Source organism: Thunnus albacares, chromosome 15 (genome assembly GCF_914725855.1).
Source record: "Thunnus albacares chromosome 15, fThuAlb1.1, whole genome shotgun sequence".
Lineage (NCBI taxonomy): Eukaryota > Metazoa > Chordata > Actinopteri > Scombriformes > Scombridae > Thunnus > Thunnus albacares.
In genome coordinates this window covers 6,397,572-6,403,063 of record NC_058120.1, presented here as the reverse complement: position 1 = coordinate 6,403,063, position 5,492 = coordinate 6,397,572, and the positions used below count along the sequence as shown (strand labels likewise).

At 39.5% G+C, this 5,492-nt stretch overlaps 1 long non-coding RNA gene across 1 annotated transcript; it reads right to left on the bottom strand.

Annotated features, from left to right (window-relative positions):
- Positions 1–2,861: 2,861 nt before the first annotated feature.
- On the bottom strand, positions 2,862–5,262 carry LOC122998789. The gene is made up of 3 exons (XR_006407509.1): positions 5,188–5,262; positions 4,494–4,636; positions 2,862–4,396 (listed from the first exon to the last, which is right to left on the bottom strand). It is a non-coding gene; the product is annotated as an uncharacterized LOC122998789 (long non-coding RNA).
- Positions 5,263–5,492: the final 230 nt, after the last annotated feature.

Here is a 5,492-nt window from a genome sequence, read left to right as displayed (position 1 = left end):
GGACCAATCAGGGCAGATAATGCGCTTAAATCAGCCAGTAGGTGTGAAAGCCGACCACTTGGGTTTCAACTCCTCACTTCAAAGCCTCCAAATTTGCTTGACTCTCCTCATTAGCTCTGAAGTGGATACCACAAATACTGCTTTCAGTGGTTAATCAATCGCATAATGAAAGTCTTAATGTCTTCTTGTGCCTTTGGGCAGTCTGGTGCTTGTTTGTCGTAAGTGTCAGAAAGAGAAGCAAAACTTCAGTCTTTCATAATATGTCGTCATTCCTGCTCATTCAGTCTCAAATCAGCTCATGGAGAATGTTGAGAAGAGAATCCAGTTGACGCACATAACTGGGAAATCATACCTGTTTTCTGGTTTTTAGAGACAGCAGCAAAAGTCATAAAATTCATACCAAAGTGTAATAAAATATTATTCAAATATTAACTGTATTTCTTTTACATGTTTACCGCCACAAACATTTTTCTTTTTCCTTTCTCTTCTTTTTCCTTTTATTAAAAGGAATAGTTTGACATTTTGGAGAACATGTTTATTATTATTGTCTTTATTAATTAATTTATTTTTGCTGAGAGTTAGATGAGAAGATCAATCAATGCACTTTCATGCCTATGAGTTCAGTATGAAGCTACAGCCAGGAGACGCTAGCATAGCACAAAGACTGCTAACAGGAAACAGCTACTCTGGTTCTGTCCAAAGGTGACAAAATCTGCCTACAAGCACCTCAAAGCTCACAAATTATCACGTATAACATATCAAGTTTATGTACTCCGTTCAATAACTGAAGTGTAAAAAAAGACATGTTGTGGTGTTTATAGTGGGGGGTTATGTGCTAAACTAAGCTGCTAGCTTCATATTTATCATAGTAGCGTGTATTTCCCCAAAACCATTGCTTTTAAGCTAGAAAAACCACGTCTGAAAGGGATTGATCATAGAATTACCACTGACTCATTTTACTCAGTAATTTTAGCACCTTTCAAGTGGTTATGCAGTCTACATCTTTACTGTTTTAATTCAGTCTCACCACTGTCATCAGTGTTAGAGTTTCCAGTGGCAACAGGCAGCTGTTTTAAATAGAAACAACACCAAACAAAACAAAGTTAGTGACTAGCTGGTGAACAGTGTGGAGCATTTAGCAGCCAAAGAGGCAGATATTTCCCTCAGGAGTTAGTAGACAGCAAACCAGAGCTAGAAGAGAGTGAATATTGCATTTACATTCATCAGGTGGCCAGACACACAACTCAAAATGAATGCTAATGTTGCTCTTTGTCTGCTGGATGTGTAAACAAGCCACTACCAATAAGCAACTTTATAAGATGATGATTGATATGTCAATGTTATGTTTACGATTACAGCTTTTGTCATCTCATCTTAGCCAAATGATAAAATAAAATCATGCAGGTTCTAAGGAAATTACCCCTGATTGTTGGCAAAACACCCCAAACCTTGTGATTAATAGTTTCAAAAATAGTTCAGATCCTATCTGCCTTTTGCTGGACTTATCAAGGACAGACTGAGGGAATGACTCACCATTTTTGCCACTCTTTATCTGTCATGGATGTTACCTGTCTGAAAATAACTGTGAGTCAGTGTATAAAGTGCTGTTGATGGATACAGATGATGCCAAGTCCAGGCCAAAAACATGTTGCTTTTTTTTATACCTTGTGTCATGTTAACTGTTTTTATAGATATAGAGGAAGGGAAGTGATAACAACCTTGAGAAAAAGCAAATCATTCAGAGGCAAAACAAGAACTGTGTCTAGTAAGTGTCATACATTTTGGATTTGAAGAGCAAGCCATGTGCCCTTACTGACAGGCTGGTGAGGACACTCTGTGGCTATCATGCACACAGAGTGGCAATTGGACATTTGACTGGAAAAATGTGTTGTGTAGGTGGAGTAGTGCCATACTGTATGAGCATGTGTGTGTATGTGTGAGTGTGTTGTGTGCTAGTGAGGTTGATGGAAAAACTGTTTAACAGTTGGAAAATACATTTATCACTCACTGAGCTGAGGTGTTGCAGTCTTGGGTATATTTTTCCCATGCTGGACATTATTAAATGTCTCTAGTTCGACCTCAGTAATGGCAGGCTGTGAAACAGTCAGAATAATTTACTTCGTTTGAGATTCTGTAGAGGAATTTTAGCTTGGTTTCTCTGGTGCAGAGACATATTGCATATTGAAGGTTGAGTTCACCTTTAATAGGAAGAGTGTTGTTCTCCAGTTACTTGATATAAAACTAAGCAGTATATCTAACAAGATAATAGATGCTGTGGCTATTGCCAATAATATACTGTATATTGTTGAAATTTTGAACATCTTGGAACATCTTTGACCAGACCTGCAAACTAAAGTGGGATGAGAAACTGGTGAAACTGAACCCCCTTGCCACTTCCTCTTCCATGACTACTTCTCTTGCTGCTCTACAGAATTGCTTCTTTTGGTGCAACACACATTCACCGCTTGAAGCGCACACTGTCCTGTGTGTGTGTGTCCTCCCCATACAAATACAAGAACAACTCACAGCACAGTAGCCAGGATGTGCCAAGGAGAAAATCTGATGAAAATGCTGGAAAATCTGAAGCAATGAAATGTGCCCAGACACTGCATGTGTGGAATTTTACATGGACGCACATCATACTTCGCCAACTACTACGCATTGAGAAGCAGGTCGCTTGCCTCCCATAGAAAACAGACATAGGGCAAACTTTGATTCAAGCTGAACCGCATTAAGTGGGTCTTTACCCTGAGAAAACACTGCTGTTTGTGACTGTGGGCTGTATTGAAAAAAATGCAATTTACATGCTGTTGCTGGCCAGACAAAGCTACAATTAACTAACTTTAACATTCAGTATAAGGACAAGCAAATGTTACTGCAGCTTTGTTAAAGAGCAACATTTCAGCAATTGAAAACAAAAGTGCTTACCTCACTTTTCATCAGTAGCCTTGCATCTAAACGTGTGGTGTGTTTTCATTCAATAAGGCAAATTTTGCTGATTATACCCAAATAAACATTTCTCAGCCATTTACTTCTGGCTCTATTTCCTGAGTATGACCACATTTCTTTTATTGAAACTTGATTTGCTTGAGGGCAGAATGTTTGTTGTTGGCAAATTATTAAAGTAATCTTGAATGTTGTAAAAAGCTGTGGTTGAACTGAATTTCTGCCTCAGAGAAATGTTTGTATAAGTAAAACTCCAATTCTGCTGACATACTGGCATCACTCCAAGTCATTCCAGGACACAACTCCATGTACAGTGAGACATTATAAGGTATATTACTGATAGTACACAAAACATTCAGCATTACCAAGTTCTTTTCCATAATATCACCTATATCTTCCTCTGTAACAAATCTCAGATGTTAATTTTTCATTATCCCCAACAGATGGAGATAAAAATGTTAGATGGGTTGTTTAATGTCTTAATAATGAGAACGTAGACTATCTTGTACTATAAACTGTGGATATTTCATTTGTTAACAAGGCTCAATGTGATCCAAGGTGTAACATAAAGAGCACAATGGTGCAAGTGCTCTCTTCTCTTTATGAGAGCTACTATTGTTTGTCTTTTTATGTGAGGCACCAAGGGGATTCCCTAATGTTATACAGTAGACTCATTTGTTAGCGTTAAGGATTGTCATTTAATATGTAAATTGAGATCACAGCTAAGGTTATGCTGCTGTAGGCGATGAATTAAAGATGAGTTTGCATGTTAAAGACAAGTCCTAGAGCTTCGACAGAATGTAGCGCAGGAGGCTGTGATATTTTATTACTATAACAACTGTTTCCTTTGAAACCCATTTTAGTGAAAGAGAGTTTTACCTTTTTTTTTTTTTTTCAGTCGATGAAATTTTCATGAATAGCAACAAACTCTAGCTCCCTCCCAACATTGGAAAGATTTTGGCCTAAAATCAATAGGTGCCATCTGCCCGAGAGCCTTGTGTCAGCAGTTTAGCCATATCACACTATCTACTACATCTCTCTGATCAAGACATGGCTGCAGCTCAAACGCTTGCCCAGAATGACGGCTGGGCACAGAAACAGTGGGTGGAGAGAGATGCAATCTCAGCTTGGCGAGCGCTTTGATGTGAGCCAAGGCGTCCAACGATTACAGCAGCCCTGTCCTTTGTGGTCGGGGCTGTTTTGTCCCTTTGGGAATACACCCTGCAGAAACCAGCTGCTGGTGAAAAAATATGCCTCTTTTGTGGAACAGCAAATCGTGCTACAGATATATTCGATGGGTTACATGTAGAAGGGGGAGTCCAAATGCTGAATGTACACCATGCAGCCTGTAGCTGTCAGTGTCATCGCATGCTTCCTCTGAGATGATGCTGTGGGCTGTCTACCATTTTCACTGCCAGAATCATTACTCTGAGTGGGCATAATGAAGGATCTGCATATGAACACAGACATACACCTCATTATTATTAATTATATAAGGGAATGATGTCTTTATTTTTACCCATGACTCTCTTGAAGTGTCATGTCACCTCATCACAGGACCCCCGCTGACAGATATGAACTAGATGTCTCCAAAAGGAAACCGTGTTACAGGCAGACATCATATTTACCACCAGTGGTGACAGCACAGCCCAAGGAAGTATTCGTCCTCAGCCCAAATAGTGTTAGTCATCTGGAAAAACAACAGCAACACAGAGCATGTTATTACATTTTCGTTCAGAGCCAACACACATTGCTGACAGAGACAGTACGGTTTTTCGCCCGGAGCTAGCAGCACACTCGACTGAACATAAATAACACTTCTGAATCAGTGACTTACTGCTGTGTGTTCTTCAGCTTTCACCACCCCAACCAAGGCAATTATGGCACAATCGTGGGGCGTGCGCCCGTGTGTGTGTGTGTGTGTGTGGAGGGGTTTTTTTTTTGCGCTGAACTTCCCGCGGGGGAAAAACCTTAAATCGTTGCGGTTAATCCTGTCAGAGGCATTTAGCATAAGCACATTATATTTCATTTCAATATGTGAAAGAGATGCCACACTGCCTTCGCATCTTCATATCAGCTTCTGCTCATGTTCAATTCAATTCAACTTTATTAATCCCCATGGAGGAAATTGATTTAAAAGCAAGAAAAGTGCCTCAGACAACAAGATAAGGGACATAAAAACTAAGTCATGGTTTGAGAGAGGGAGGGAGAAGCGTAGCAAGAGCATTTTACGAAACTTACTTCGTGTGAAGACCAGAGTGAAGTCTTCATTGTGTTGGCTCTGTTTTCAAGGATGCTGTAAAACCTTTTATGTGGCCAGCTGCTTAAAGTGCCCCTGTCATGTCAAGTATGAGTATAAGCAAGAGTTTTTATATTAAATCGTGGAAACATGGTGAATTCAGGGTATCTGGGAAAATAGCGGTCAAAAAGCATGTTGTTAAACCAGAGATTTTTATTTCTCAGGAACTAATCACAGACATCTTTGAAATTTCCTATGAGAGACAATCATTTAGTTTTTCATTCCCTGCAATCACAGCTCTTATGAA